Source organism: Canis lupus, chromosome 19 (genome assembly GCF_011100685.1).
Source record: "Canis lupus familiaris isolate Mischka breed German Shepherd chromosome 19, alternate assembly UU_Cfam_GSD_1.0, whole genome shotgun sequence".
NCBI classification, from domain to species: domain Eukaryota; kingdom Metazoa; phylum Chordata; class Mammalia; order Carnivora; family Canidae; genus Canis; species Canis lupus.
The window spans coordinates 22795028-22822355 of record NC_049240.1 but is presented as its reverse complement, the minus strand read 5'-3'; the positions used below and the strand labels follow the sequence as shown (position 1 = coordinate 22822355).

Here is a 27328-nt window from a genome sequence, read left to right as displayed (position 1 = left end):
TTTATCCAGTGTGACACCCTGCGCCTTTTGATGGGGACATTAAGCCCATTCACGTTCAGAGTACTATAGAAAGATATGAGTTTAGTGTCATCATGATATCTATTCAGTCCCTGGTTTTGTGGATTGTTCCATTGGACTTCTTAAAGGAGAATTTTAGGAGTCCCCCTTAAAATTTCTTGCAGAGCTGGTTTGTAGGTCACTTATTCTTTCAGTTCCTGCTTGTCTTGGAAGCTCTTTATCTCTCCTTCCATTCTGAATGAGAGCCTTGCTGGATAAAGTATTCTTGGTTGCATGTTTTTCTCATTTAAGACCCTGAATATATCCTGCCAACCCATTCTGGCCTGTCAGGTCTCTGTGGAGAGGTCTGCTGTTACCCTAATACTTCTCCCCATAAAACTCAGGGATTTCTTGTCCCTTGCTGCTTTAAGGATTTTCTCTTTATCTTTGCAATTTGAAAGTTTCACTATTAAATGTTGAAATATTGAACGGTTTTTATTGATTTTAGGGGGGAATCTCTCTATTTCCTGGATCTGAATGCCTGTTTCACTTCCCAGATTAGGAAAGTTTTTGCTATGATTTGTTCAAATACATATTCTGGCCCTCTGTCCCTTTCGGTGCCCTCGGGAACCCCAATTAAATGTAGGTTTTTCTTTCTCATCCAGTCTTTTATTTCCCTTAATCTATCCTCATGGTTTTTTAATTGTTTGTCTCTTTTTCCCTCAGTTTCCCTCTTTGCCATCAACTTGTCTTCTATGTCACTCACTCGTTCTTCCACCTCGTTAACCCTCGTCGTTAGGACTTCTAGTTTGGATTGCATCTCATTCAATTGATTTTTAATTTCTGCCTGATTAGATCTAAATTCTGCAGTTATGAAGTCTCTTGAGTCCTTTATGCTTTTTTCTAGATCCACCAGTAGCTGTATAATTGTGCTTCTGAATTGGCTTTCTGACATTGAATTGTAATCCAGATTTTGTAACTGTGTGGGAGAGAGGACTGTTCCTGATTCTTTTGAAGTGAGGTTTTCCTTCTAGTCATTTTGCTCAGTGCAGAGTGGCCAAAAACAAGTTGCACTGGAAAAAGGAGAAAAAGAGAGGAGAGAAAGAAGGAAAGAAAAGAGAAAAAGAAAAAAGAGAGAAGAAAAAAAAGAAAAAAAGGAGAAGAAATGAGAAGAAAAAGAAAGAAAGGAAAAAAAGGGGTGGGGGAAGCAAACAAATCAATGCAAAAAATAAAAAATAAAAAATAAAAAAAATAAAATAACAGGGGGAGTATCCTCTCTTTCTGTATACTGTAAGTCCCTTGACTTCCCCTGGAACTTTCCTGTGATGCTTGGTCAATAATTTGTTTTTCCCGTGTCCGTGTAGCTGGTCTTCTGGGGGAGGGGCCTGTTGTGCTGATTTTCAGGTGTTAGCACTTGGGGGAGCTGCTCTGCCCCCTGCCTGGTGCAGGGCTCAGTGAGTGATGTTTACCCTGTTTATCTTGTGAGGCCACTGTGAGGCTCAGTGGGGGTTGTTTACCCTGTGAGGCCGGCCCCAGGAGGAACAACCGCAGTGGCTGCGGCCAGCTCTGGAGCCCTGGAGTCAGCTCCCGCAGTAACTACAGAGCTCTCTCTCTGCAGGGCCTGGAGGCTTCAGGGCGGGGTGGCTGATCTGCTCAGCTTGGGGCAGGAGCGTCCTTGCTGTCCTGGGCCCTCCCAGCCTCTGCCTGTCCCAGGGGGAGGCCGGATCCTGGGCTGTGTCGCGGCGCCCATTGGTCCGGGGCCTGCGCTGTTGGATTTGCGCTCCCGCCCCGCAGCCCCCTCCGGAGCTGCCAACCGAGCCCCGGAGCTGCTCCTGGTCCAGCTGCCCGCACTGCAGCCCTTAGGGAGCTCGGCGCACTCCCCCGGGGGCGCAGGTGTCTGTTAGTGTCCCCGGGAGCCCGAGGGCACCCCCGCCCTCGTGGGTCCTGCTCTAACTCCCTGCGAGGCCTTTCCGCCTGGGAAGGTTGGTGCAGCTCCTGCTTCTCTGTCCTGGGGACGCTCGCCCCGGCCTCAGCCCAGCTCCTCGCAGGCCCCTCCCCCTTGGATGTCTTTTGTTTCTTTATTTCTTTTTCCCCGTCTTCCTACCTTGATAAAAGTGCGAACTCTTCTCACTGCAGCATTCCAGCTGTTCTCTCTTTAAATCTCAGGCCGAATTCTCAAATCGTCTTTGAATGTTGGGTAGAATGCACCAGTAAACAAGTTAAGCCATTTAGTCCTAGAGTTTTATTTATTGAGATTTTTTAAAAAGATTTTATTTATTTATTTATTTATTTATTTATTTATTTATTTATTCAAGAGGGACACAGATTGGGGGAGAGAGAGAGCGAGAGAGAGGCAGAGACACAGGCAGCGGAAGAAGCAGGCTCCATGCAGGAAGCCCGATGCAGGACTTGGTCCCGGTTCTCCAGGAGCAGGCCCTGGGCTGACGGTGGTGACAAACTGCTGAGCCACCCATGCTGCCCTATTGGGATAGTTTTGATTACTGATTCAATTTTCTTACTAGTAATGCTCTACTCAGTTTTTCTATTTATCCCTAACTCAGTCATGGGCGGTTGTATGTTTTAGGAATTTATCTATTCTTTTTTTGTCTACTTTGTAGGTGTTTTACTTTTCATAATAATCTGTTATCTTTTGTATTTATGTAGTATCAGTTGTATGTTCTTATTTTACTTGAGTCTTCTTTTTTCCTTTTTAGTCTCACTAAATGTTTATCAATATTGTTATCCTTTCAAGCAACAAGCTCTTAGTTTAATTTGATATTTTCTTTTTAGTCTATTTTTCATTTATTTCCACTAAGATTTTTATTATTTTCTTCCTTCTATTAATTTTGGGCTATTTGTTCTTTTATAGTTCTCCTAGGTGTAAAGTTTGGTTGTTTATTTGAGATTTTCCTTTTTTTCTGAGGTAGGCTTGTATTGCCATGAACTTCCTTCTTATAATTGATTTTGCTGTATTCCATAGATTTTGGTATTTCCATTTTCTTTTGTCTCAAGCTATTTTTTTGCTTTTCCCTTTGATTTCTTCATTGACCTACTTGTTTGGTAGCATGCTGTTTAATCTCCATATATTTGTGGTTTTTTCACTTTCTTCCTATAATTGATTTCTAATTTCATGCCATGATGGTTGGAAAAAATGCTTGATATAATTTCAATCTTCTTAAATTTACTGAGACTTTTTTTTGTGGCCTAACATATCATCTATCCAGGTGAATGCTCCATGCCCACTTGAAAAGAATGTGTATTCTGATGCTTTTGGATGGAATGTTCTGAATATATCTATTAAGTCCACCTGATCTAATATGTCAAGACCGCTATTTCTCTATTAATTTTCTGTCTGAATAATCTATCAATTGATGTAAGTGAGATGTTAGAGTCCCCTACTATTATTGTATTGCTGTTAATTTCTGTCTCTAGGTCTGTTAATATTTACTTTATATATTTAGGTGCTCCTTTGTTGAGTGTGTAAATATTCTTTTAAAAATATTTTTGTATTTATTCATGAGAGACACAGAGAGAAAGAGGCAGAAACATAGGCAGGGGGAGAAGCAGGCTCCCCACAAGGAGCCTGATGCAGACTCAATCTTGGATCCTGGGATCATACCCTAAGCGGAAGGCAGACACTCAACTCCAGAGCCACCCAGGCTTCCCAAGTGTGTAAATATTTATAAATGGTATATTCTTTTCTTGGATTACTCATTTATAATTATGTGTGTCTATCTTTTATAACAGTCTTTGTGATAAAGTCTATTTTGCCTGATATGAATATAGCTACCTCAGCTTTCTTTTCATTTTCATTTGCATGGAAAATCTTTTCCCATCCCATCACATTCAGTCTGTATTTTTGAAAGTGAAGTGAGTCTCTTGTAGGCAACATATAGATGAGTCTTATTTTTTTTGTGTGTTTTTTTTATCTGTTTAGCTATTTTTTTATTATAGAATTTAGCTCATTTACACTTAAAGTAATTTTTGGTAAGCATAAATATATTGACATTTTGTTCATTGTTTTCCGAATGTTTTTGTAGTTCCTCTTTATTATTCTCTTCTCTTGCTCTCTTCCTTGTGGTTTAATATTTTTTATTTGTTATGTGTAGATTCCTTTCTCATTATCTTTCGTGTATCTATCCTAGGCTTTTACTTTGTTTTTCCATGAAGCCCACATAAAACAGTCTTTCTATATATCAAATTACTTTAAGTTAGTCACAACTTAAATTTGAATACATCCTAAAAACTACACTTTTACTCTCCTCCCTGTATATTACTTTTTGTCATATTTACCTCATTTTAGTTTGTGTATCCCTTAAATAATTATTGTACTTATATTTAATTTTACTAATTTTGTTCATTCACAGGTGTCTTAAAAGGAGTATCTTAGATCCCCACAGTCCCTGGGTCTCCTGGATGTAAACTGCATTGGTTTCTAAAGCCAGATATTTTGAAGGCCATTACTCTCTTTTGCCTATCCCAAAGGTTGGAGTGCCTCACATGGGCACAAAACCTTCACTCTTAAGGGAGAGCCTAAGGGGCCTATGAAGTTCCTATATGTTGTATGACACCACAATAGTGTGGGTTTTTGGTAAGACCTCATCTCTGCCTCTCCTACCCATCTCAAAATGGTCCTTCAATCTCTTATTATAGAGAAAGCTGTTTGGCTAGTTTTTATTTATTTTTAGTAGGAATTTTTCCAGATGAAGCTTTAAATTTGTAAATATGTTCATGGGAGGGAATGAGTTCAATATCTTCCTGCACTGCTATCTTGAACCACACCCTCCCTTTCTCTTCTGCTATTTTTTTCTCTTTCAACTTTATGTGATGACTTTTACTCTGATCTGTCTATAATATTATAATTTTTATCAATATTTTAAGAGTTAATCACAAATTTCTTGTCCAAGGAGTCATGTTTTATTCAGCTTTGAATATTGTTGCTTTACCTTTCTTCATTGTCCCATTTCTGATATTCCTATTAGGTATATACTGGAAGATCTTGATATATCCTTCATGTTCTTTAATTTTCTTATCTTTCTCACAAGTGTTCTAATGAATCTCCCATAATTTATTTAACGTGTCCAAATTAGATGCTATTTTATCCATTAATATTTTAATAACTATATTTTTCAATATAAGATTTACTAATTTGCTTTGTCTGTCTTTTTTAACGAGTTGATAGACTATTTACTGATTACTTTTATTATTGTGATTATTAAAAGGAGGTCTGGTACTTGTAAACATTGGAAAATACTGAAAAAGTATAAGGAAGAAAATTAAATATTAGGAACTCTATTTTCCAGGTACTCCTGGTTTCATTTGATTTATATTTTCCTGTCTTGATTCTGCATAGATGTGTGTAAAAATTTTGAAGTACTATTCATTATTAATATTAATATTTGGACATACTAAGTTTTATTTTGCATTTTGTTAATTTATGTAAAAATATTACTGCAGGGATCCCTGGGTGGCGCAGCGGTTTGGCGCCTGCCTTTGGCCCAGGGCGCGATCCTGGAGACCCGGGATCGAATCCCACGTCGGGCTCCCGGTGCATGGAGCCTGCTTCTCCCTCTGCCTATGTCTCTGCCTCTCTCTCTCTCTCTCTGTGACTATCATAAAAAAAAAAAAAAAAAAATATTACTGCATTTATTGACAATTAACATATCCTCAAGTTGTACAACCTGATGTTCTTCCTTTGTGTCATTACCTGAGGCAAATCCAAGTCTTGTTATGAATCTTCCAGGCCACTGGATAAAATTGCATGAGTTATGAAATGCACAAAACTAGAGGGCACAATTTATACTTTTTTTTTTTGCATTATGCCAAATTCCTTAGTTAATGACTTCTTTAACATCTGGAAATGTACCATTGCTGCCAGCAGAATCTCCAAAGAAGAGGAAAAGCTTCTACTTATTGAAAATCTGACACTCTAAAAGATTTTAATTTAGATTACATTCAGAAAACCCCTACCTTGACATCCCACTATTTTAGAGTTTCTCTCCCTGGATAAAGACTGTACTTCTTGTGATATATCTGCTGAGAATCACTGGATTTTCCCATGCAAGCACTTTGGTCTCCCCATCTCCATTTCTGCCTCAAAATTTGCTTCAAGCCTGTGTGCTTCTGGGTGCCAGTATATTTCATAGCTAACTCCATGAAGAGAGCTCTGTTAGAGTAGGTAAGTAACATGGGAATGCACACAAATATAATCACTCTTCTTAACAGGACCTCCATGTGATCCTGTGGAATGGAGCTGGCCAGGGGAGATCTCCTTGGGGTATGGACCAAGAGCTGCTTCTGCAAGGGCAGGATATAGCACAGACAAGTCTAGGGCAGGATTTTTTTTAAGATTTTATTTATTTATTTATTTATAGGCAGAGGGAGAAGCAGGCTCCTCACTGGGACCCTGATGTGGGACTCAATCCGGGATCTCTGGGATCACTACCTGAGACAAAGGCAGATGCTCAACCACTGACCCACACAGGTGCCCCTTAGAGCAGGATTTAAACAAAAACAAAGGCTTTTTTTTCTGTTTCTCCCCAAAGGTCAAGGGGGATTCTCTCCCACACATCTTTGTGCTATTTCAAGTTCAGAATCATAGCTTTGCATACAAGGGCATTGACAGTTTATTTGTATCATTCTTCCCTCTGATGATAAGAGCAGCTTGCTTGCCTGGGGCTATTATCTGATTGGTCAGGGGTTGATCATCTCAGTGGGAAAAGTATAAATTTGTAGGGAACAGAAGCCTCTGTGCAATGTTGAGAGAAGCAAACCATTACAAATGTTATTTAGCAGAGAGAAAAAGTTACATTTATTTATTTTGAAAAAAAGATGTATATAAGCAGAAAAAAAAGGAAATTTTTCATTTCTAATACTAGTAAATTAGAGTAAATTTATGCATGCAGTTAATTGTTGATGGCCTCTTGCAGCCTCAACCTAAGTGGTCTGGGCAGTGCTAATAGTGAAATACTCATCAGGCTGCTTCAAACCATACTTTTCCAAAGTGAGCTCTTAAGTCTAGCATAGAATTCACAACTCACAAATTGAAAAGTTCCCCTTCATCCTTTGCTCTCTTGATGCCACACATCAGCCAATGGTGCTTCCACACACCATAGCCCTCCTCCTCTCCCTTCAGACCATCTGCAAAAGAGGCTTTGGAATCAGATAAACTATGGTCAACCTGCATTCTCAATTCTTGGGAGAAGTTAGTTTGCCTTTTTAATTCCCAGTTTCTCTTTTGTAAATATGGGGATTTCAATACCTCGAATATCTCTTGATACCATAGTTTAAGAGACAAACATAGAGCAGGGGCTGAATTAATGATATCCATTGATGAATTATTATTATTAATTATTATTATTATTTCAATAGCAAAATCCAACCTTTATTCCACTTCCTGCAGCATGTCTTCCCAGATCCTGTGATCCCTCATTATCTCAATCAGTCACAAAATGGAACCCTCATAAAAAGCCTGATTGTCCCAATAATTGCAGAGTGCTTTATTAGGAGCTCTGAGTGAGAGAACATGGTGGGGACGTAGTGTCCATCTCCATTCTGTTTGGGAAGATGAGCCAGATACAAATAGAGCACAAAACATACAAGATCCCATCATAGTACAGAACAAGTGGCCTGGAAGCTGGGCACTGCAGCTGGAAGGGGAGAGAGAGGATACTGAACGGCCAGCTTCTATAAAGTTGTGGCCCCAAAACTACTCTTGAGTTTCTCTGTTTTCACCTGCATTTTATGTTTCAGAGAAGAGGCCTAAGGCTGATTGAATTTGAATGTAGTTGTGACTGTTAATCTCTGGATGCTCATAAAATTTTTTACCCTCATAATTGCAATTCAAAAATGCATCTCATTTGATTTGTCTGCTCTGGCTCCCCTACAGCTCATTCTTGAATATTAGACAAGTGGGTCTCATTAAAATATAAATTACTTTGTTACCTATTTATAAACTTGCGATTATTCCCATGGCATTTAGAATCGAATCCATATTCCTCTCTGCATCTGGTAGGATGCCATGCACTTTGGCTTCTGATGGCTTTTCTGACTTCCTTTCCTGCCCTCCCTGACAACTCACTTTCTCTGACTTATGTCAACATAAGAATTAGTTTGTTCTGCTGGCTTTTTGCCACCATATAGTGCAGCACTACCTGTCCCCTCTGCTTAGACATCTCAACCCCAAGATCTCAGCCCCATCTCAACCCCAAGATCTCAACCCCATCTCGACCCCAAGATCTCAACCCCATCTCAACCCTTGCCAGGCCTGGTCCAAACTCCAATGCCACAATTTGGACACCTCTGCCCAGCATCTTCATCCTCATTGCTACCCCTCTTTATTGAATACGGGCCATTTAACTAGAAATTTTTTTAAGCTAGAAAAGACATTTTAATGAGTCATGTCCCTGTTTATACCTTCTGTTATTTCTATGAACTACACATTTCTAAGGCTAAGTCTCCTTTTTTAGTCCTCAGCTTCTGGCATCTGTGGCATCTTTAATCTGTCTCTTCCTCTATTTCCGGAAATTACTTTCATCTTTGTTCTTGACTTATTTTAATTTTTCATAATGTCAATTATGCACTTTTCTGCCCCCAATGCATCTTTTAATTCTACTATTCAATGCTTAACTTCCTTGAATTCTTCCAGATAACTCTCTTCTTTCCTTTCTTTTTTTAAAATATTTTATTTATTTATTTATTCATGAGAGACAGAGAGAGAGAGAGAGAGAAGTAGAGACACAAGCAGAGGGAGAAGCAGGCTCCATGCAGGGAGCCTGACATGGGACTCGATCTCGGGACTCCAGGATCACACCCTGGGCCGAAGGCAGGCGCTAGACCACTGAGCCACCCAGGGATCCCCTCTTCTTTCCTTTCCTATTCAGCTTCTCCTGGCTACTTATCTTCTGGCTACATTTTTAAAGAAGCTATTTGCTTGCACTCTGTTGAGGACACCAAATGATAGTGTCTAAACTTTCTATTTCTCAGAGTGACTCATTTTAGGATATACCTTCATATAGCTTATTTTTCATGCTCTTCAGGTTTATTGATCTTGGATCTGTGAGTTTATAGATTTCATTAAATTTGGAAGTTTTTGAGCCATTATCCCTCCAAATATTTTTTTCTTCCCTTCGTCCCATCACATATCAGACATCACACAACACACACCTTCTCTCTTTTGTTGGCTCCAATGCTCTGTATATTAGGTTGCTTGAAACTGTTCCTTAGTTCACTGACTTTTTTTTATTTTGTTTCTGTTTCATTTTGCAATTTATAGTACTAACTCTTCATTTTCAATAATCTTTGTGTGTGTGTGCCATATTTAATGCTGTTAATCTCATCCAATCTACTTTCCACTTTAAATATTGTAGTGTTAAACTCAGAAAGTACCTGCTCTCCTTTCTTTGTTGCTAGTACTCAGTTTCTCAGAGCTGGGGGTGGAGGAAAATTTATGCACACGATTATCAGTATGATTTCTAGTTTCCAGAAGACAGTCATATGGTGCCTTTCTTCTAGATGTAAATGCAACCTTTCCTTATTTCTATGTGTTGCTTCCCTAAACTCATGGAAAATGTAAAATATTTGCACTGCTTATAGCCAAACCTATGGCCCCCAGATATGAAGTCTCTGGAGTCCTTTATGATTTTTTCTAGAGCCACCAGTAGCTGTATAATAGTGCTTCTGAATTGGCTTTCTGACATTGAATTGTAATCCAAATTTTCTAACTCTGTGGGAGAGAGGACTGTTTCTTATTCTTTCTTTTGAGGTGAGGTTTTCCTTCTAGTCATTTTGCTCAGTGCAGAGTGGCCAGAAAGAAGTTGTATTGGGAAAAGGAGAAAAAGAGAGGAGAGAAAGAAGGAAAGAAAAGAGAAAAAGAAAAAAGAAAAAAGGAAGAAAAAAGAAAAAAAAGAAAAGAGAAAGAGAAAGAAAAAGAAACAAAAGAAAAAAAAAGGTGGGGGAAGCAAACAGAAACCAAAAAGCAAAAAACAAACAAACACGGGGGAGTATCCTCTGATTCTGTATAATTTAAGTCCCTTGACTTCCCCTGGAACTTGTCCGTCCTGCTGGTCTTCTGGGGGAGGGGCCTGTTGTGCTGGTTTTCAGGTGTTAGCACTTGGGGGAGCTGCTCTGCCCCTGCCTGGTGCAGGGCTCAGTGGGGGTTGTTCACCCCATGAGGCCCCAGGAGGAACAACCGCAGTGGCGGGGCCAGCTCTGGAGCCCTGGAGTCAGCTCCCGCAGTAGCTCCGGAGCTCTCCGTCTGCAGGGCCTGGAGGCGCCGGGGCGGGGCCGCTGATCTGCTCAGCTCCGGGGCAGGAGCGTCCTTGCGGTCCTGGGCCCTCCCGGCCTCTGCCTGTCCCGGGGGAGGCCGGATCCTGGGCTGTGTCCCGGTGCCCTGTGCTCCGGGGCCTGCGCTGTTGGATTCGCTCCTGCCCCGCAGCCCCCTCCGCGGAGCCGCCCCCGAGCCCCCCGAGCTGCTCCCGCCCCGCAGCCCCCTCCGCGGAGCCGCCCCCGAGTCCCCCGAGCTGCTCCTGCCCCGCAGCCCCCTCCGCGGAGCCGCCCCCGAGCCCCCCGAGCTGCTCCCGCCCCGCAGCCCCCTCCGCGGAGCCGCCCCCGAGCCCCCCGAGCTGCTCCCGCCCCGCAGCCCCCTCCGCGGAGCCGCCCCCGAGCCCTCCGAGCTGCTCCCGCCCCGCAGCCCCCTCCGCGGAGCTGCCCCCGAGCCCCTCCGAGCTGCTCCGGGTCCGCCGGGCACGCTGCAGCCCTTAGGGAGCTCGGCGCACTCTCCCGGGGCGCAGGTGTCTGTTAGTGTCCCCGGGAGCCCGAGGGCATCCCCGCCCTCCTGGGTCCTGCTCCACCTCCCTGGAGCCCCTTCCGCCCGGGAAGGTTGGTGCAGCTCCTGCTCCTCCGGGACGGGGCTCTCCTGTCCTGGGGACACTCGCCCCGGCCTCAGCCCGGCTCCTCGCGGGGCCCCTCCCCCTTGGAGGCCTTTTGTTTCTTTATTTCTTTTTCCCCGTCTTCCTACCTCGATCGAAGCGTGAACTCTTCTCACTGTAGCATTCCAGCTGGTCTCTCTTTAAATCTCTGGCCGAATTCGTAGGTTTTCAGGATGATTTGAAGGTTATCTAGGTAATTTGGTGGGGACAGGTGACTTGGGGACCCTACTCTTCCGCCCTCTTGCCCCTCCTCCCGGCCCCAGATATAGAGACTCTACCTCCTAGGATGCAATGCCCCAGAGCCCCACCCTTGCCCAAGTCTATAGTCCACATCTAGAGTCCCTAATAGATTCATTCATTTGGGGAATATAAATAATAGTGAAAGGGAATAGAAGGGAAGGGAGAAGAAATGTGTGGGAAATATCAGAAAGGGAGACAGAACATGAAGACTCCTAACTCTGGGAAACGAACTAGGGGTGGTGGAATGGGAGGAGGGCGGGGGTGGGGGTGAATGGGTGACAGGTTCTGAGGGGGGCACTTGACGGGATGAGCACTGGGTGTTATTCTGTATGTTGGCAAAGTGAACAGCAATAAAAAATAAGTTTATTATTAAAAAAAAGACTCTCACTGGGGATGAGGTGAAAGAAAGGACTGATTTTCAGTGTTGTAGTTTTTATTTTATTTTATTTATTTTACTTTATTTATTTATTCATGAGAGACACAGATAGAGGTGGGGGGCGCACAGACACAGGCAGAGGGAGAAGCAGGCTCCATTTCACGCAGGGAGCTTGACGTGGGACTCAATCCCGGGTCTCCAAGACCACACCCGGGACTGAAGGTGGCGCTAAGCCTCTGAGCCACCCAGCTTAATAGTGTTGTAGTTTCTGTATCATTCCTGTTCTTGAACTATCATTTAGAAGGAAGTTAGTAGAGGCAAGATCAAGAATGCAAATGTCATTCTAAATAGAAAAAAATCGTGTTTTTTTTTTTGTTTGTTTTTGTTTTTTGCTAAGTTTCCTTTTTAAAAATTTTAGGCACAAGATACTCTTATTTTGATGTCTTTTCACCTTTGGCTACTGTATTTTCATTCTTCTTTCCCCTTATTACTATTTGTTGAAATGTCTATCTATACTTACATACTCCACTCCTTTTCCTCCCATATACACTCCTACTCACTGAAATACTTCCCAAAGGGGACTCTGGCTTTCTGTTTTTTTTTTTTTTTTTTTTTTTTTGAAGTTCAATTTGCCAACATATAGTATAGTATAACACCCAGTACTCATCCTGTCAAGTGCCCTCCTTATTGCCTGACACACAGTTACCCCATCCCCCTGCCCACTGCCCCTTCCACTACTTTGTATCTTTCCCAGAGTTAGAAGTCTCTCATGTTTTGTCACCCTCTCTAATTTTTCTCACCAATTTTCCCTCCTTTCCCTCATAATCCCTTTCACTATCTCTTATATTCCCCATATGAGTGAAATCATATGATGATTGTCCTTCTCCAATTGACTTACTTCACTCAGCATGATACCCTCCAGTTCCTGTTTGTTAATATGTGTCATGTCCTCTCCTCTGTCCTTAACCTACTTACTTTCATTCCATGTAAATGGGTCCTCATTTCTTCTTTACCTTCTTGACTCACCTCTTTGCACATCCCTCCACTGGCTGATCTTCAGCAATCATCCCCCAAAGATTGCTCCTACATTCTCATTTATGCACCTCCATACTCTCTCCTTGGAGAGAACACCAACACACCATTGCCTTTTTGTAGGTAGCTCTTCTACATTGAACTATTCCTCACCTACCTGCAGTGCTCATCCCTTCCCCAGTCTTCACTCCCTCCTGAGTTCACAGAGAGACACTTCCAGCCCTGTAGTGGTTAGATGGAACCATGTGACTAGTTCTGGGCAAAGTAATGTGAGCAAAAGTGACAGAGTTCACTATTGGGCCAAAGTATTTAAAATCCAAATTTTAAAAAATAAACTTTAAAAATTAAATAGTTTTAGATTTATAAACATTTGTGAAACTAGTACGGAGAGTTCCCGTATACTTCATATCTAGTTTCCCCTATTCTTAACATCATTCATTAGTATGGTACCTTTGTCACAGTTAATAAATCAATATTGACACATTATTATTAAGTAAAGCCCGTAGTTTATTCAGATTTTCTTAGTTTTTACCTAATGTCCTTTTTTCTGCTTCAGGAATTCATCCAGGATAAAATGTTAGATTTAGTCATGTTTCCTCAGATTCCTGTGGCTCTGACAGTTTCTCAGACTTTCCTTTAGTTTTCAATAATCTTGATAGTTTGAGAGGTACAAGTTACATATTTTGTAAAGAGTACCTCAATTAGGATTTATCTGATGATTTTCTCATGATGGAGTAGTATACTATGTCTGGGGAAGCGGATAGGATGGCATTTTCATCACACCATAACAAGAATACTTGCTATTAGCATCGCTCATAACTGTTGATGTTGGCCTTGGTCACCTGGTTGAGGTGGTGTCTCTCAGGTTTCCATCATTTTCCCTTCATTTCCATGCTGTACCCTTTGGGAGTAGGTCAGTATGTGCAGTCCATGTAAAGGAGTGGAGCATTATTCTTCACGTCCTTGAAGGCACACAGTCCAGTATTTTCCATGCTTTATTTTCCCCTGTTACTATGGGAAAGAAATTAAATTTTGTTGCACCATGACATTGAAGTTTATTTGTTATTACAGCAAATTTACTCAACCCTGATTAATACGCCAATTTTTCCGTCTGTCTGAATGGTTGTCCCAGTGGTACTTCCTACTCCCAACCTTCTGAAACAAATTTTGTCAAACTCTCCAGAAATTCTTCCAAACTTCCTTTTAAAAATAAATCACTATTATTCTGAATGTTCAGATTCAGAAGCTTAATATTTCTTTAGCCTACAGAAAATAGTCCAGAGTTTATAAAATAACTTCATGAATAATACATTTGTCTCATTCATATTCTGCATTAGTAGAAATTAGTTGTAACAAGCAACAGTAAATGTCTGTACAGATTAAGAAGAAAAGAAAGGCTGTTAGATAGCTCCTCACAAAGTCACCGGGAAAGATGGAGAACCAGGCTTCCAAAAGAAGCAGAAAATTAGGTGGGCTAGAAAACAGTGAACAAACTTAGGTTACAACTCTGAATAGAAGCCTGCCTGGACATTTGATGCCAACACTGGTGAATTTTGCAAACCTCCAGTGATACTCTGATGTCCATGCCACAGGCTCTGATAGATTCTTCACATCATGGTTGCCATGAGGAATGTTTTGGCTCTTCCAAACTTGCATCATTCCTGCAACCTTCAAAGACCCAGGTGAGAGCACTGGCAGAGCCAAGCCTGGGTCACATACCCACACTCAGTTTCTAGAGGATAGGCTGGGGATATATCTGATTCTGCCGTCAGCCAAGAGCCACACATTTGAAATTCTCTGCACTATAGAGAGGAATATAGGAAATGACACATATCTGTCTGTACAATATTCACTTAACTGCTGAGGTTCTTGGGAATCAGGAGCTGCATACCAGCTCAAAGCTACATGGTTACTGGTAGACTTGACCTGAGATCTTGGGAGTCCAGAGCTAAAGTATTTTTATTTCAACCTTGGTTCTTTTCCCAGCATTCTTACCTTCCTTCCCCTCCCCCACCTCGATAGCCAAGCTCAGTTTAGGGTTCTTCTTACCTTCTATCTAAGACAATTCTATCTAGTTCTAAAAAAATCAGTGATTTTCCAATTACATAGTTAATAGAGTCAAAACACCTCCTGATGTTCACTAAGGTTCACAACCTGGCCCCACCCTCCATTCGCCTTCATCTTACTTCATTTTTCACTCTTTTTAAAGTGCAATTCCTTTCACCATGTACTGCCCACTGGGGATTTTTTTTAGAAATACAGATTTATGACTGACTCCTGGTCTGGATCAGAATATATGGTAAAGGAGCCTGAGCCCTGTAATGACAGCAGCATCTTAGATGATTCTTACTAAAATTGGTGAATCTGGACTTAGCTTGTAGTCATACCTAAACCATCCCTGTTGCTGAATGCCTTAAACCTTTATATCTCTAAACATTTGCTGTAACCTTAATCCAGAACACAGAGTGAAATGTCTATTTTTTTTCATTGTCTTTGACTTGAAATCACACCCATCCTTCCGAGCATACTCTCCATGCCAGCTCTCCTGTGAAACCTGCGATGCCCAGGTGAACTGAAGTTCTCTGAAAGCTCTTATTTGCGGTGGTCAGTGGTCTTTTTACCACTCCCCACCCCTTGTTCCTCTAATATCCACGTGGAGAGAAACTTTTCTTATTCGTCAGATTAGCCTATAATAATTGCTCAAAATGTTTTCTTTTTTTGGGGGGGGGGAGGAGCGGAAGTGAACTGTATTGAAGTAGCTAGTGATGAGAACAAGGAACAAGTGCAGAAAGGTCTCCATGCCAGAGTGAAGCATAGTCCCTGCTTGTTAGTCCCAGCTCTTCTAAGATCACAAAGAAGTTAAATCACATAGCTGCATTTCACAACGGATGTGCAGCCTGTAGTGCTATCAGATCCTCTCCTGTTTTACCAGGAAAGTGAATACCAACCCCCCAATCACACTCACATATATACACCATGAGGCAGAGGAAACTTGTGGACATGTTGTCACTCTCTGCTTTGATTAACTACTTCATTTATGTGAATCTGAAACTATTTTTATTTTAGGTTTACATTTGTCATGTCTCCACTCCACCCACTCTATAAATAACCTGCCAGGGAGAACTTCTGCATCAAAAGCCAGCCCACTGCAATCACTTCCAGAGTGCTTCATCCCACACTTCAAATGAAAGCACAGATCTGCTAGGGCCTCCTTTTATGGAGTAGAGCCCACGAAGCTGAGCTGAGAACCCAGCTCAGAGGCACCCATCAGTGATGCAGTCCATAACGCTGGAACATAGATGGTCAGCTTCCCAAATTAGCCAAACCAAATGCTACTACACTTGGCATGGAAAAAAGGAGTGCCAGAAGTTCTCTGGTAAGTGTCGATTCCATGATGCCATGGTCTGCAATAAATACACAAGGTGAAAAGGCCAGTTCTGGATCTTAGTGATCTCCCAAGAGACATGCAGCATGGAGGAAAGACAGGCTTTAAAAACAAGTAGACCAAGAGACTGTTGGCGTGAGCAAGTGACTTAGCCTCTCTGAGCCTCAATTCTTCATTTATAAAGTGTAGAAACTGTCATCTTCATGGACATTGTGAAATTTTTAATATTTAATAATACTTATTTTTATTACTACTTAACAGATGAAAACAGAAATGTTCTGCTTTTAATTTGAAAGTACCTAGAACTGGAGGGTCTTATGCTGAGTGAAATAAGTCAGAGAAAGACAATTATTTTATGGTTTCACTCATATGTGGAATATAAGAAACAGCCCAGAGGATCAGAAGGGAATATAAGAAACAGCACAAAGGATCAGAAGGGAAAACTGAATGGGAAGTCATCAGAGAGGGAGAAAAACCATGAACTCTTTATTTTATTTTATTTTATTTTATTTTATTTTATTTTATTTTATTTTATTTTATTATTTTATTTTATTTATTTTATTATTTTATTATTTTATTTTTTAAGCTTTTTAATTTATTTTCATTATTTTTTAATAATAAATTTATTTTTTACTGGTGTTCAATTTGCCAATATACAGAATAACACCCAGTGCTCATCCCGTCAAGTGCCCCCTCAGTGCCCCTCACCCAGTCACCCCCACCCCCCGCCCTCCTCCCCTTCCACCACCCCTAGTTCGTTTCCCAGAGTTAGGAGTCTTTATGTTCTGTCTCCCTTTTTGATATTTCCTACCCATTTCTTCTCCCTTCCCTTCTTAACTACAGAAAACAAACTGAGGGTTGGTGGAGGGGATGTTCGTAGGGGGATGAGGTAATTGGGTGATAGGTATTAAGGAGGCCATGTGATGTGATGAGCATTGAGTGTTATAGGTAACTGATAAATTATTGAACACTACATCTGAAACTAATGATGTACTATATGTTGGCTAATTTAAATTTAAATTGAATTTAAAATTTAAGATAATCTGGCAAAGATTTGAGAACCCCAGAGGACTTTTGATAGGCAGCCTCCAACTTCAAACACTTTTATATCCTTGTTTCCTCCTTTTCCATAGCTCTTCTTTTAGCTTCTGAAAATGATGAAGAAGTTGCTGTAATTATACACTTCGCTGAGGAATACTCTTGGCAATATACTGGCAGACATAATTCAAAGCCTCAAATATGAAAAGAGGAAGTAAATAGGTGGGAAAGGACTGCTAAGGATTGCCAGACATTGAGCTGAGCATATTAAGCAGCTATAGATGTGTGTGGCTCATGTAACAGTCCTAGCAGGTAATTTTTACCACCTTATTTCCAGATGAAGGCACTGAAGTCCCTTATGGCAACATTGTTGATAAATATTTTTTTCAAGTGTGTGCAAAGTATAGATGTATAAAAATCATAACTAGCACAAGAATAATATTGAAGGATGTGACAACTACTGGTGATGAGACCCTATATGAGATACTTTCAGTAAGGTTGTTGACCATAAGTGCTTCTGGATTCTGAGGGGAAGAGAAAACACTATGTACTTTGGAATCCAGAAGATACTCATGATGAGGGCTGATCTGAGCTGGCCTGAAGGCAGGTGCATATGGAGATAGGGCTTGATGGGGGTAGAGTGTGGAAATTCTGTGGTTCTATATCCCCTGCCTTATTTAATTTGATAGGTTCCCTGGAAGTAGAGCCAAAGATTTGGTTAGGCTTGGTTTGGAAGGTGGCCTCAGGAAGAGAGAATGCATGAGGAGAGAGGATATGAGGCTATTAGTGAGGTGGCTGCTAAGGGCTGCAGGAATGATTTTATTGGAAGCCCTGAGAAGCATACAGAATGCTTTCTGGAATCCACCACTTTGGAAGCCAAGACAAAAAGCACTAAAACCACTGGCCTGGTTCCCATTGAGTGAATGTAACCCTCAGTGTTAGTAGCCCCCTCCTTTGGACTCACTTCTCACCCTTCCAGAGAGCCCCTAAATCTTGAGAAGACTCTGGATACAAAGTGAAGGCAGTATAATTCAGGAAGTGAGTTTGAGCTCCCAGGGAGCCATTTACTACAGCTGTGTCTGAATTCAATGAGGCTCTGAGGCGTGTGACCGGGATACCACAGTGTCTGCCTAGTGATTTAACAGAAAAGTTAGCAATCCCTAAATAATTAAGATCAGCCTTCCACTTACTACTCAGTGCTTTCTATGGGGATGCCTGTCACACCCAGCAGAGCACCTGGAGAGTTGTTGACATTTGATAAATTGCTGTTGGACAAAGTCCTGTTGATGTCTCCCAGATTGTCATACAGAAAAAAAAAAGCAAAATATCCTTTATGATCCCAACAGACAGAACTAGGACAAATGAATTGTAGTTCCTCAAGGCAATTTTTTTCACCAAGAGATGGTTCAATGAAACAGCAAGTCCCATCTTTGCTGGGGAGGGACTCAAGCTGAGACTGTGTGACAGTCTGGCAAGGATGTTATGGGATAGCTTGCTGCAAAGAGGAAGGGGAAAGAGATGATTTATCAGGCCCCTCTGCCTATAAATATCTTAATTGTGAGTCAAAAGAACAAAAATCTTATAATGAAAGGCACATAATAAAATCAATAGTGGCTGGAACTCCATAGGAACAGCTGGTAAGCAAGCTCTGGTGATACAATAGCTATGGCAGATTGTGTGTTCTATTTTGAATTAACTATATTGCTCTCAGTTGAGGAATCTGCAGCTTTGTCCTACATCAAGAGAGGAAGATGAAGATGCTACTACTGCTAAGATGATGATGATGATGATGATGATGGTGGAAGGAAGGAAGGAAGGAAGGAAGGAAGGAAGGAAGGAAGGAAAGGAGGGAAAAGAGGCTCCTATACATGCACATGCCACAGCTTTGGGGGACCTCTGGGCTTTACATTACCCTAATACTTCTGCCTCAGTTTTTTCATCATGCTAATTCCAACTCCTTCCATGGTCAGCTCAAGTGTCACATCCTGGTGGCAGCCTCCGACAGTTATCCCTGAATGACTATACTCTTCTTTGGGCTCCTTTGTTCATTATATGCTGCTTGAAACCCACCACACACAATGTAGCTCAGACTACATTGCAGTATTTAGTAGATTTCTTGATTACCTACCTCATTCAGCTGTGAGCTTCCACAGATCAGAGACACAGCCTTATTTTTTCCTCTGTGTTCACAGGGCTTAAAAAAAGCCGTAAGACTCACTATTTGTAGAAAAAAATGAAAGAGTGGGGTAAACACTGCATTAAACTTCATGACCATTGAGCAGGAAAGGCACTCTTATCTCATTACATGCAGATGGGAAATTCTGCCCCAGAAGGTGAGCCCTCTCTACCCAGGTCCTATGGCTCTTCTATTGAGGTGGGGCTGTCTGCAGTCATCAGAAATTGTCTGGAACATCTGTCAGTGTCCTTGTAGGCAATCAACTCACAGAAAAACCAAGATGAGGGGAAGAGATTTTCCCTGAATATAGTAATCCCAGAGGCCTGTTAAGTTTCCATGCCCCATTCTATGGTAGAAGTTAATTGGTCCTTGCTAGCTCAGCCCATGGAGTGTGGCATGCACTGGCCATTGAGGGCAGCTGACTTTTGTCTGACAGAGCCAGACCCATCAGGGGACCATGGAGGCTAGTATCTGCATCAAAGACCTTACTGAGCATCCCTGTGTAGAGAAGCACCTGTGTTTCTCCTCCTCACCTGTGTAGCTCCTGTTGTTTCAGGCTAGAGGGGAGAAGAATGCTCCAGTCCATATAGAGGATATGTGCAGCCATGTCTTCCTTGATGACCCTGGACTCTGTCTTGGCATTCACTTGGAGACTATGGAAATTTGATTTAAATTTGATGCAGTATGTCACAGGGTGCAGAGTATCTAGAAAACTGTTTCCTCACAACTTAGGCAAACTAAGATAGGAAAGAAGACCTGGTTTCAAGCTTACATACCTGAGGTAAACCACCTCTCAACTCCTAAAACAAAGACACTATTCAACTTGTTAGGATCTGTTTTCTTAAGTGAGGACAACATTTACATCACAGAGTCAACCATAAGAATTAGAAATAATACACCAGTGCCTATCACACAGTAGATGCCAAATGAATGATAATTCCCGCTGTTACTTGGATATAGAACATAAACTTAAAAAAAAAAAGAACATAAACTTCATATGGGAGGTTAGCTGAAGTTATGTTCTATTGGCACATAAACATATACAAATTGCAATGTAGAAGTGGCACTTTGGGACTTCTGCCTCAAGCCAAGAAGAGTAACAGGGGCCAGTTTTATCCTTCCATGAAAAACAACAGCAACAAATGGACCAAATATACAAAGTAATGTTCAAGACCTAAGACACTAAGCAAAAGAGGACAGGAATCCATGGCAAATGCAAAACAAATGAGATAAGCCCTACAATCGCTCTAGTTTATTGCCTTGAAAGAGTTTCCAGGTGTGGGGGAGAAAGGAGGAAGGGAGATGGAGTGGAGAAATCTCCCTAAGATGAGGTGATATTTCTGTGAGTCCAGGGGGACCAAGCAGCTGGAGTTCATGGGGCAGTGTGTCATAGAAAGATATAACGATAGGTATGTGTTCCTGATTGCTTGATTATTCAGAAGGATGCTGATCCACATTTTCATGTGAGGAAACTAGTCAAGAACAGTGAAAGAAACACAAAGATGAGAGGACATAGTACCAGCAACCACCTAAGGAGTAATGTATGTTCCCACTGGCCAAATTAGAAATCATAATTCATCGGTCAGTGAGTAAGCACTCAAAAAGGTGGTGTCTTAGCCCTAGACAGCACTGCTCCAGTTCTGACAACTCTTAAAAACAGAGTAGATGGGCACTGAGGGGGGCACTTGATGGGATGAGCACTGGGTGTTAGTCTATATGTTAGCAAATTGAACACCAATAAAAAATAAATTTATAAAAAAAAACAGAGTAGAAAAGATCAAACTGTTTTCAAGTAACTTACACACACACACACGAACAGCAACAGTGACAGGAACACTAATAATTTTCACGTTTTTAGAATCCAAAAAAGTTAAATCTGTAATATCTGGTATCCAATAAAAAATTTCCCAGTATATAAACAATCAAGTAAATACAAACCTATAATAGTGACAAAAAAATTAATGAAGCAAAACTGACCTAGAACTAATACAGATATCAGAATTAACAGACAAGTTTACCAAGCAGTTATCATAATTGTATTTCATATGGTAAGAAGGTTAAGTATAGATATGGAAGATATTACAAATACCTAAATTAAATTTCTAGAAATTTCTAGTTTAAAAACTACAGTTAAAAATATGCCTACCCTATGACCCAGCAATTGCACTGCTGGGGATTTACCCCAAAGATACAAATGCAATGAAACGCCGGGACACCTGCACCCCGATGTTTATAGCAGCAATGGCCACGATACCCAAACTGTGGAAGGAGCCTCGATGTCCAACGAAAGAGGAATGGATAAAGAAGATGTGGTTTATGTATACAATGGAATATTACTCAGCTATTAGAAATGACAAATACCCACCATTTGCTTCAACGTGGATGCAACTGGAGGGTATTATGCTGAGTGAAGTAAGTCAGTCGGAGAAGGACAAACATTATATGTTCTCATTCATTTGGGGAATATAAATAATAGTGAAAGGGAATATAAGGGAAGGGAGAAGAAATGTGTGGGAAATATCAGAAAGGGAGACAGGACGTAAAGACTGCTAACTCTGGGAAACGAACGAGGGGTGGTAGAAGGGGAGGAGGGCGGGGGGTGGGAGTGAATGGGTGACGGGCATTGGGGGTTATTCTGTATGCTAGTAAATTGAACACCAGTAAAAAATAAATAAAAAAAAACTACAGTGTTTAAAATGAAAAATTGACTGAATGAGATTAATAGCATTAAATATGAAAGAAAAAAAGATTGTTGAACATGGAGAAATAATACTAGAAACTGCAAATTGAAACAAAATTTAAGAATATAAAAGATGAGCACCGTGTGTTATTCTGTATGTTGGTAAATTGAACACCAATAAAAAATAAATTTATTAAAAAAATAAAAATAAAATAGATCTTGAAAAAAATAAAAATAAATAAATCTAAAAAAAAAGAATATAAAAGATGTCAGTAATCTGGGAGACAGCTTCAAGCTCCCTAATATATGTGGAATTGAAGTCACTGAAAGAGAAAAGGTATGTAATGTGTGATTGGAAAAAGGAAGGGATACATATTTAAAGGGAGAATGGTTGAAATTTTTCCAAATTCGATAAACTATTTCAACCCTTATATCCAAGATCAATAAACCCCAAGAACATGAAAACTAAACTGCACGAAGGCACATCATAATTTGATTCCTTATAACCAGCAATGAAAAACAGCAACTGGTGGTGGGGGGTGGGGAAAGACACCTTATCAGCAGAGAAAAAAAATACTAAGGTTAGCAGTAGATTCCTCATTGAGAGTTATGCAATCAAGAAGACAGGTCTTTATCTTTTTTCTTTTTCATGTTTTTATTTAAACTCCAGTTAGTTAATGTACAGTAATATTAGTTTTAGATGTACAATATAGTGATTTATGACTTACATACAACACCCAGTGCTCGTCACAAATGTCCTCCTTAATTCGCATCTCCTATTTAACCCATCTTCCACCTATCTCCCCTCCAGAAACTTTAACTTTGTTCTCTATAGTTATTAATCTATTTTCTGCTTTGCCTTTATCTTCCCCCCACACTCATCTGCTTTATTAAATTCCACATGAGTGAAATCATGATATTTGTCTTTCTGTGACTTATTTCACTTAGTAACTCCATCTATCTCTTTGCCAGTGGCAAGATTTCATTCTTTTTAAAGACAGAGTAATAATCCATTTTATTTATATATCACATCTTCTTTATCCATTTATCTGTTTATCAGACAGTGAACATTTAGGCTCTTTTCATAGTTTGACTATTGTTGATAATGCATGTATTCCTTCAAATCAGTGTTTTAATATTTTTTGTGTAAAGAACTAGTAATATAATTTCTGAATCATGGAGTAGTTCTATTTTTAACTTTTTGAGGAAATCTCCATACTATTTTCCAGAGTGGCTGCACCAGTTTGCATTACCACCAAGAGTATGAGAGGATCCTCCTTTCTCTGCATTCTTGCCAACACCTGTTGATTCCTGTGTTGTTAATTTTAGCAATTCTGATTGGTGTGAGATGATATCTCATTATAGTTTCAATTTGATTTGTATTTCCCTTATCAATGATTTCTATGTGTCTGTTAGCCATATGTATTTATTCTTTGGAAGAATGATGTCTATTCATGTATTCTGCTTATTTTTTAACTGGATTATTTGTGGGTTTTGGGTGTTGAGTTTGTTAAGTTTTGTATAGATTTTGGATACTCTTTGTGAGACATGTCATTTGCAAATATCTCCTCCCACTCCATAGGTTGCCTTTTAGTGTATTTTTTCCTTCTCTGTACAGAAGCTTTTTTTCTTGATGTAGTTCCAATAGTTTGTTTTTTTCTTTTGTTTCCCTTGCCCCAGGAGACGTATCTAGTAAGAAGTTGCTATGGCTGATGTCAAAGAGGTTACTGGCTTGTTCTTCTCTAGGATTTTGATGATTTCCTATTTCACATTTTGGTCTTTCATCCATTTTTAATTTATTTTTATATATGGTATAAAAAAGTGGTCCAAGTTCATTCTCTTGAACGTTGTTTTCCAGCATTTCCAACACCATTTGTTGAAGAAAATGTCTTTTTTCCCTCAATGGATATTGTCTCCTGCTTTATCAAAGATTAGTTGACCATATAGTTATGGATTCATTTCTGAGTCTTCTGTTCCATTGTTCTGTGTGTCTGTTACTGTGTCAGTACCATATGATCTCGTTCACTACAGCTTTGTGATATAACTTGAAGTCTAGCTTTACTTTTCTTTTTCAAGATTGCTTTGACACTTCGGGGTCTTTTGTGGTCCCATATAAGTTTTAGGATTGTTTGTTCTAAAAGAAGATGTATCTTTAAATAATTAAGTGCTTAGCAAAGATATCTTGTAAAAATTAACATAAAATAAAAACTTTTTCAGATACATGCAGCCAAAAAGTATCCATTAGCAGTAGCTACTACATAGGAAATGTTCAGATAAGCCTTTCGGGTAGAAGGGAAACATACTAGAAAAGCGCATAACTCTCTACACAAAGATTAAGAACACTGGAAGTAGTAACTACATGAGTAAAAGTATGAGATTCTTTTCCTGCTTTTTAAATCTCTTTAAAAGATAACTGTTAAAATAAAAATAATATCCATGCATTTTGGGGTAAGCGATATATGTAAAAGTAAAATGCATCACAAAAGTAGCACAAAGTCCAGGTGAGAGGAATCAAGATGCACTCTTGGTTACCACACATGAAATGTTACAATATTACTTAATGGTAGACCATGATGGAGTGAAGATTTATACTATAATCCCTAAAACAACTGTTAAAGAACAGAATAAGGAATTATATATAGCTGATGAGCCAAAAAGCAAGATAATATGGAATCACAAAAATATTAAATACAAAAGAAAGCAGAAAAAGAAGGAAAAGTGAGTCAAAAACAAAAATAGAAAATAAAAATAGATGTGGCAAAAATAAAAACAATGCAGCATGCTAGATTTAAAGCTAAACAAATCAGCAATCACATTAAATGGGGGTGTCCATGTACCCCAATTAAAAGGCAGAAGTGGGTATTGGAATTAAGACTCAACTACATGCTACTTATAGCTGACAGGAATAAGTCAAAAGAAATATATAAGCAAAGATATGATATGCTGATACCAAAAGGAATAAATCAGGAATGGCTCACTCTGGGTTTTGTATTAATATTCTTCATCCTGCTTCTTTGGTGGAATGCTGCCCAGCACTCCAGGCCCAGTTTCATGCTTCAAGAAACTTGTCCAAGAAAGTCGTCCTGAAGACTTAGATCATCCCATACTCCCCTTGTCCTGCTTGCCTACCCTTAGGTGTACACTTTTCAAGCTTTGCTGAAGTTGCCCCTACCATGATTTGTGTAGGTCCACAACAGTTTAAAATACTCCAGCCTGTAGCTGACATAACTCACCTTGATGTTTTATCCCATTCTAGAACCTCCAGGCCCCTACTTTGATCTTGCCACCATCACCAATTCACAATGGATCTCCATGCCAGGGCTTCATCTGCATTCATCATATGAAGTTCACTCCCTCTCCAATCATGCAGCCAAGATCTCTGTAGCTATGTTTTTCCTAGTTTCTACTAATTTGCAAGTTTCCATGTACTGTACCCATTTTCTGACCTAGCTCTGGCCCATGTCACTTATCAAAGTTAGTAGCTTGTTTGCATCTCCAAACCCTGGGACCTGGTGATCTTTGCCTGGACACATTGCTATCTCCTTTGGGGTATTAAATGTGCTTCACCCCAGGCACATACCAAATGGGGCCCTATTACTGTCTAGCCAAATAAAGGAAGATAAAATTACAGTCCTGAGAATAGTGCTCATATTGAACTATGATAGAAGACAAAGTAATTTATTATGGCTACTGCCCCAGGGCTTGTAAAAATATTCTCTCTGTGGGTGTGTTTCTGCCATTGTAGGTCTCTAAGGTGTGTGCAGGCAGAAAAGATAGTAAGTCCCAAGGGAAAAATTCATCAAAAGATATATATCCATATTGAAGGAAAATGCAGGAAACTGGTTCTCTTGTGTAGGAGAAAATTAGCATATAGATACAGAGTCTCAGGTATGAGCAATTTATCCCCCTAACACAGGCTAAATGCCACAGGTGAGGACCAGAGTAAGGCACAGTAAAGCAACCAGGCTTAAACCGACTTGAGGGGTAAGAGTGTAGGAATTGCTAGCTAGTGGAATATGCTTGCCAAGAATGGCCAAACCCAGGAATTGTCCTGCCCCTTCATGCTATCCTAAGATATTTGCTTGTGGACTTCCAATTAGGCCCCCATGTATATGGAGGAAGCTTCTCATATCCTGGAATTAGTGTTTTGGTACTGGTAGATACAAATAGAGCAGGTCCTGGTGCTGGTCATCAGTCACTCGGGAGTTTATTGAAAAAAAGATTCTGAGAATCAAAATCGTCATAGATGGGGGCAAGGAAAACTTCCTTTTCACAAGCCTCACACGTACATCTGATAACCACCAAACTGGCTGAGATTAGAGTTAGAAGCCATGGAGCCAATGTTATTTAAGTCAAATTCACATTCTTGTGCTGGTCCAGCTAGGGTAGACAAATAACTCTAATAATGAAGTATTTGATCATTTTCCTCTTACATGCAGATCACTGAGGTAAAAAGTCTACATGAAGCAGGAACATGATAGAGTTGAAGAAATAATTCCACTAGTCATCATCAATATCAGGATTATTCTGTCCAAATGCCATCTTTGATGAGTGTCCATTGGCCCTAGAAATAAGGCCCTGAGCTGTCATTGCCTGGACAGACAGAACCCAGGGTGCCAGTGAAGAGTTTCTTTAGGAGAATCTGGATCATAATAGAGCAAAAAATTCCAAGTGTCAGAGATAGGCAGGAAGAAATAACAGCATGCATTAGAATTAATTCATTTAGGGAGGAGGGGCAAGATGGCAGAAGAGTAGGGTCTCCAAAACACCTGTCCCCACCAAATTACCTAGATAACCTGCAAATCATCCTGAAAATCTACAAATTCGGCCTGAGATTTAAAGAGAGAACACCTGGAATGCTACAGTGAGAAGAGTTTGCGCTTCTATCAAGGTAGGAAGACGGGGAAAAAGAAATAAAGAAACAAAAGGCCTCCAAGGGGGAGGGGCCCGCGAGGAGCCGGGCTGAGGCCGGGGCGAGTGTCCCCAGGACAGGAGATACCCGTCCCGGAGAAGCAGGAGCTGCACCGACCTTCCCGGGGGGAAAAGGGGCTCCAGGGAGGTGGAGCAGGACCCAGGAGGGCGGGGATGCCCTCGGGCTCCCGGGGACACTAACAGGCACCTGCGCCCCGGAGAGTGCGCCGAGCTCCCTAAGGGCTGCAGCGCGCACGGGGGACCCGGAGCAGCTCGGGGGGCTCGGGGGCGGCTCCGCGGAGGGGGCTGCGGGGCGGGAGCAGCTAGGGGGGGCTCGGGGGCGGCTCCGCGGAGGGGGCTGCGGGGCGGGAGCGAATCCAACAGCTCAGGCGCCGGAGCACAGGGCGCGGGGACACAGTCCAGGATCCGGCCTCCCCCGGGACAGGCAGAGGCCGGGAGGGCCCAGATCAGCGAGGACGCTCCTGCCCCGAGCTGAGCAGATCAGCGGCCCCGCCCGGGAGCCTCCAGGCCCTGCAGACGGAGAGCTCCGTGGTTACTGCGGGAG

General features: G+C 41.0%; 1 long non-coding RNA gene across 2 annotated transcripts in view; it reads left to right on the top strand.

Moving 5' to 3' along the window:
* LOC111091051 overlaps positions 1-25456 on the top strand; it is a 72760-nt gene extending 47304 nt beyond the window's left edge. For both annotated transcript variants that reach the window (XR_005373771.1, XR_005373772.1), the window contains 2 exons: positions 15640-15949; positions 25109-25456. This is a non-coding gene — a long non-coding RNA (uncharacterized LOC111091051). The remainder of the gene's footprint in view (positions 1-15639; positions 15950-25108) is intronic.
* The last annotated feature ends 1872 nt before the right edge of the window (positions 25457-27328 follow it).